At 59.3% G+C, this 6,102-nt stretch overlaps 1 non-coding gene across 1 annotated transcript; it reads left to right on the forward strand.

The window, feature by feature from the left end:
* The first annotated feature begins 2,635 nt into the window (after positions 1 to 2,635).
* On the forward strand, positions 2,636 to 4,450 carry LOC142794202 (small subunit ribosomal RNA). Its single transcript, XR_012892151.1, has one exon. It is a non-coding gene; the product is annotated as a small subunit ribosomal RNA (ribosomal RNA).
* The last annotated feature ends 1,652 nt before the right edge of the window (positions 4,451 to 6,102 follow it).

Here is a 6,102-nt window from a genome sequence, read left to right on the forward strand (position 1 = left end):
TCGTCTTTCGCCGAGCCAGTGCTGGCAATCCGGCGAAGCCGAACGGAGCCGATTCGGGCACGATATCGGCGTCTTTCCACGTGCTCGCCGGCGACCGTCGCACGAGTACGGTAAACCGCGTCAGCCGGGGCGGAGTTCGGGACGCCGATGCGAAAGTGGGAAGCGCCGCTCGGATCTTCGCCGTTTTTGGAGGAGTCAGTGGCGGCACTCCGGTGAAGCCAAGGTGCGCCAATTCGCGCACGATATCGGCGTCTTTCGACGTGCCCGCCGGCCACCGTCGCACGAGTACGGCAAACCTCGTCTGCCGGGGCGGGGTTTGCGACGCCGATGCAAAAGTGGGAACCGCCGCTCGGATGTTCGCCGTTTTTGGCAGAGTGAGTGCTGGCACTCCGGCGAAGCGAAAGAGCGCGAATGCGCCCACGAAAGTGGCGTGTTTGGACGTGCTTGACGACGACCACCGCAGGAAAACGAAAAACCACGTCAGCCGGGGCGAGCGACCCATGGCGGTCTGGGTGCTTATCGCTGCTATTATAGGGGCACCCCGGCAGACGCAAAAAAAAAAAAAAATTTTTTTCGACATTCTTTTTTGCTCGTCGACCTCGGGTGACCCAGGTCGCAGTGGGAGCCGCGCACGAAAGCGGCGTCGCGAGACGGCTTCGCGGTCGCTAGTCGCACGAGCTCGGCAACCGCGTCTGCCGGGGCGGAGTTCGGGACGCCGACGGCTAAGTGGGAACCGCCGCTCGGATGTTCGCCGTTTGTGGCCGAGTGAGTGCTGGCACTCCGGCGAAGCCAAACGGGGCCGATTCCGGCACGATATCGGCGTCTTTCTACGTGCTCGCCGGCGACCGTCGCACGAGTACGGCAAAGTGCGTCTGCCGGGGCGGGGTTTGCGACGCGTACGCAATAGTGAGAACCGTCGCTCGGATGTTCGTCGTCTTTCGCCGAGCCAGTGCTGGCACTCCGGCGAAGCCGAACGGAGCCGATTCGGGCACGATATCGGCGTCTTTCCACGTGCTCGCCGGCGACCGTCGCACGAGTACGGTAAACCGCGTCAGCCGGGGCGGAGTTCGGGACGCCGATGCGAAAGTGGGAAGCGCCGCTCGGATCTTCGCCGTTTTTGGAGGAGTCAGTGGCGGCACTCCGGTGAAGCCAAGGTGCGCCAATTCGCGCACGATATCGGCGTCTTTCGACGTGCCCGCCGGCCACCGTCGCACGAGTACGGCAAACCTCGTCTGCCGGGGCGGGGTTTGCGACGCCGACGCAAAAGTGGGAACCGCCGCTCGGATGTTCGCCGTTTTTGGCAGAGTGAGTGCTGGCACTCCGGCGAAGCGAAAGAGCGTGAATGCGCCCACGAAAGTAGCGTATTTGGACGTGCTTGACGGCGACCGCCGCAGGAGTACGAAAAACCACGTCAGCCGGGGCGAGCGACCCACGGCGGTCTGGGTGCTTATCGCTGCTATTATAGGGGCACCCCGGCAGACGCAGAAAGAAAAAAAAAAATGGGGACATGGCGTGCGTCACCGTGCGGCTTCGCAGCGTTGCCGAAGTCGCCGAGCCCTTCGACTGAGCCGAACGGCGGACAGGGAACGTTGGTCGGCCGTTCTAACCTGTCGGTGCCACGCCGAGACGTCGTTAAGGAAAACCGCGTCGTGGGCCTCTACGACGCCGTCGAGTCGTTGTACGTTTGGTGTCCAGCGTGTCGGCGGCGAGTAGCGGACACGTCGTTCACGACTTCGGTCTTTCGCAGTCGACGCGAACTTGCGGAGAGTCGTGGTGCCTCACGTTTTCGGCAGAAACCGCGGCGGAATTTTCCCGTGCGTGCGCGCACGACCTCGGTGCTGTGCCGTCAGCGTAGTGTTGCACAAACTCGTGGCCTACCCAAGGTGCGGTACGTTTGCGGCCGTATCCTCGGTGGGAATTTCGTGAGTAGGGTCGCAAATTCTACGACCTCGGCGGGTTTGAGAGCGACGTAGACTTGTGGCACGCTCAACATGCCACACGTTTCGGGGCACACCCGCGGTGAAATTTTCTCGAGTACGCTCGTATTAGGGCCCAAGGAGGTCTGGGTACTTATCGCTGCTATTATGTGGGGGTTCTCGTGAGCGGCGTACGCGAAAGCGACCGGGTGTCTGATATGCGGCGGGCTTCGGCCTCGTCAAGCGTGTCCTCGGGTCTGCTCCAGGGGAATCCACGGCAGTCGTCTGCAGCCTCATCCGCTTGATGCGTTAGGGGCTGGTTGTCGGACGGTGCCGTTTTACCACGATATCGAGGTGTGTTCCGTGTCGTCCTCGGGCGATTCAGATGCGAAAGCGCCGAAGACGCGGGCGTGACCCGTCGTCTGGCGGCTTTGCAGTCTCGGCTCCGTTGCTAGTTCCGGCCGGTCCACCGACAGTGCAGCGGGCTTGGGCAACCCGCACGGCGCGACCGAGTCGATGCAACGAAAAAGAGCGAGCATGAACGTGCTTCTTGCCGCACGGCTCCCACTCGTCTTTCGGGAAGGTTGTGCCGTAGCGAGCTCGAACGCCGTCATCTCGGAGTGCAAAATAAGCGTGTTGGGGCGCCTGAAGGTGGCCTCCGCCGCACACAGACTGCGTCCGGCCCGCCGAGGGCGAGGACGGACGCGCAGTCGAACGATTACCTGGTTGATCCTGCCAGTAATCATATGCTTGTCTCAAAGATTAAGCCATGCATGTCTAAGTACATGCCGAAATAAGGCGAAACCGCGAATGGCTCATTAAATCAGTTATGGTTCCTTAGATCGTTTCTTCCTACTTGGATAACTGTGGCAATTCTAGAGCTAATACATGCAGTGAGCCTGGAGCCCTTTGGGTAACGGGTGCTTTTATTAGACCAAGATCGATCGGGTTTCGGCCCGTATTGTGTGGTGACTCTGGATAACTTTGTGCTGATCGCATGGCCACGAGCCGGCGACGTTTCTTTCAAGTGTCTGCCTTATCAACTTTCGATGGTAGGTTACTTGCTTACCATGGTTGTTACGGGTAACGGAGAATCAGGGTTCGATTCCGGAGAGGGAGCCTGAGAAACGGCTACCACATCCAAGGAAGGCAGCAGGCGCGCAAATTACCCACTCCCGGCACGGGGAGGTAGTGACGAAAAATAACAATACGGGACTCTTTTGAGGCCCCGTAATTGAAATGAGTACACTCTAAATCCTTTAACGAGGATCAATTGGAGGGCAAGTCTGGTGCCAGCAGCCGCGGTAATTCCAGCTCCAATAGCGTATACTAAAGCTGCTGCGGTTAAAAAGCTCGTAGTTGGATCTCAGTTCCAGACGAGTAGTGCATCTACCCGATGCGACGGCTCGGACTGAACATCATGCCGGTTCTTTCTTGGTGCACTTCATTGTGTGCCTCGAGATGGCCGGTGCTTTTACTTTGAAAAAATTAGAGTGCTCAACGCAGGCGAGTCGCCTGAATAAACTTGCATGGAATAATAGAACAAGACCTCGTTTCTGTTCTGTTGGTTTTTGGAATACGAGGTAATGATTAAGAGGGACGGACGGGGGCATTCGTATTGCGGCGCTAGAGGTGAAATTCTTGGACCGTCGCAAGACGAACTACTGCGAAAGCATTTGCCAAGAATGTTTTCATTGATCAAGAACGAAAGTCAGAGGTTCGAAGGCGATCAGATACCGCCCTAGTTCTGACCATAAACGATGCCAACCAGCGATCCGCCTGAGTTACTCAAATGACTCGGCGGGCAGCTTCCGGGAAACCAAAGTATTTGGGTTCCGGGGGAAGTATGGTTGCAAAGCTGAAACTTAAAGGAATTGACGGAAGGGCACCACCAGGAGTGGAGCCTGCGGCTTAATTTGACTCAACACGGGAAAACTTACCCGGCCCGGACACTGGGAGGATTGACAGATTGAGAGCTCTTTCTTGATTCGGTGGATGGTGGTGCATGGCCGTTCTTAGTTGGTGGAGCGATTTGTCTGGTTAATTCCGATAACGAACGAGACTCTAGCCTATTAAATAGGTGCGGGGTTCCCAGCACCTTACAACCTTCTTAGAGGGACAAGCGGCTCCTAGCCGCACGAAACAGAGCAATAACAGGTCTGTGATGCCCTTAGATGTCCGGGGCCGCACGCGCGCTACACTGAAGGAAGCAGCGTGTCTTTATCCCTGTCTGAAAAGACTGGGTAACCCGTGGAACTTCTTTCGTGATTGGGATAGGGGCTTGCAATTGTTCCCCTTGAACGAGGAATTCCCAGTAAGCGCGAGTCATAAGCTCGCGTTGATTACGTCCCTGCCCTTTGTACACACCGCCCGTCGCTACTACCGATTGAATGATTTAGTGAGGTCTTCGGACCGATGTCCGGCGCGGCCTTTCGGTTGCGCCGGTCTGTTGGAAAGATGACCAAACTTGATCATTTAGAGGAAGTAAAAGTCGTAACAAGGTTTCCGTAGGTGAACCTGCGGAAGGATCATTAACGGATTGTGAAGGGTGAGCGCCTCAGCTGCGTCTGCGCCCGACACTTTCTGCCGCTGACCCCGTTTGGACGCGGGGTCGGCTTTTCCCCACGGGGCTGCCTGAATGTGGAGCGGCACCCCGTGACAAATTGTTGCGCCCAGCGGACGCCAACACCGCGACCTTGGACGGTCGGCCAGGTGGCGGACGCGGGTACAAACGGCGCAACGCACTCATAGGTCGGCTTTCGACCCGCCACTGCACCGTGGCTCGAAGCGCTCGAAATGCGCGACCCGACCGCTGCGGGACCGCCTAGTACTGTAAACAGGAGCGGCGGAGCGCGAACGGCGAGTCGTGGTTACGTCGGTAGAAGGCGAGGCTGCGCGTTCCCGAAACGCCAGCCGAGTGCCCTCCCGACCGTTCGAGCGTGCAAGAACGAGACCCGACAATCGCGCGGCGACTGCCAAGTACGAGAGGAACGGCACAAGCGTCGGCGGTCGGTCAAGGAACTGGCGATGTGACGGGTCCGCTGTGCACCAGTGCATACCGTCCCGCCGTCCGCGGCAAGCGCCTCCGCGTCCTCGGGTGACGGAGGCTGCCGGTCGGTTCTTGCAGGCGAGGGATCTCGCTGGCACCGGTTCGCGTTGACGCGCGGCCGGTCATGGCACGGCGATGCGACGGCCGAGGTGCGCAGTACTCGATGGAGGAACCGCACGCTCCGATGACCGTCCCGCCCTCCGCGGCGTATGCGTACCGACCGTAATGGTTGCAGCAGCGCCGGCCGGCTTTTGAATTCGCCACACGAAACACGGTGCGAGATCGCGGTTAGGGGAGCGTCGACGTTGCCAGGCGTTTTGCTTGCTGCCGAGGGAAAGGCGGCACGGCCACGTCGCGCTCGTCGCGATTAGCGGGTCTGCGCGCTTTGGGAAGGTGCCGCAACGACTTGCCGAAAGAGGAAGCACGGAAGAACGAGGGACTTGGACGTCCCGACAATTGAACGCACTTGCGGCCAGGCCCTTGCTGGCTTCGTTCTTCCGCCTCGAGTAGGCTCGTACGCGGCTCCGGCGCCGAAAGTGGTCCTTGGCACCGACTTCGGTGGACGTGGGAAGTGCCGCGCAAGTACGGCGCGCCTGGCTCCACCTGTTGGCTAAAGTAGGCAGCCGGATCGGCATTTTGGTGTGCGGTGGCAAACCGTGGATGCGAAAAAAGCTTGTGCGATTTCGTGGAACAAAAAGCGGGGGTCCCCCTTTTTATGCGGAGGAGACCGACCCGCCCGCCGTGGTGAACCGCGACGCCACGGTAAAAACGGGAGAGGCTTGTCGATGGGACCGTGCATCCCGCGCTCCACGGAGGCCGGGAGGCGGCCGCCCGAGGAAATGTGTAGCCGTCGAGGCCCGCATCTGCGTGCACTCTTATCCAAATGGGTGTACCGCAGGCATTTTCTGGTTAGGCGGGCCAATGAGAGCGAGCACACAACGATACCTACGGGTCCGGCTTGGAGAACCGGCTTCGACGCCTCCCGAGTATTTATAGAGGGGTGGACCACGAAAGCACTCGCAAGTAGCGGAAGCGAAACGCCGTCCGAAACACACCGTTTGCTCGATTTGCGGCAGCCGAAAAAGGCGCGGCAGAGTTTTGGAGTCCAAGCGTGCGCTGAAAAGCGCCCTTCTTGGC

The sequence above is a fragment of the Rhipicephalus microplus genome, unplaced genomic scaffold (assembly GCF_043290135.1).
Source record: "Rhipicephalus microplus isolate Deutch F79 unplaced genomic scaffold, USDA_Rmic scaffold_387, whole genome shotgun sequence".
Lineage (NCBI taxonomy): Eukaryota > Metazoa > Arthropoda > Arachnida > Ixodida > Ixodidae > Rhipicephalus > Rhipicephalus microplus.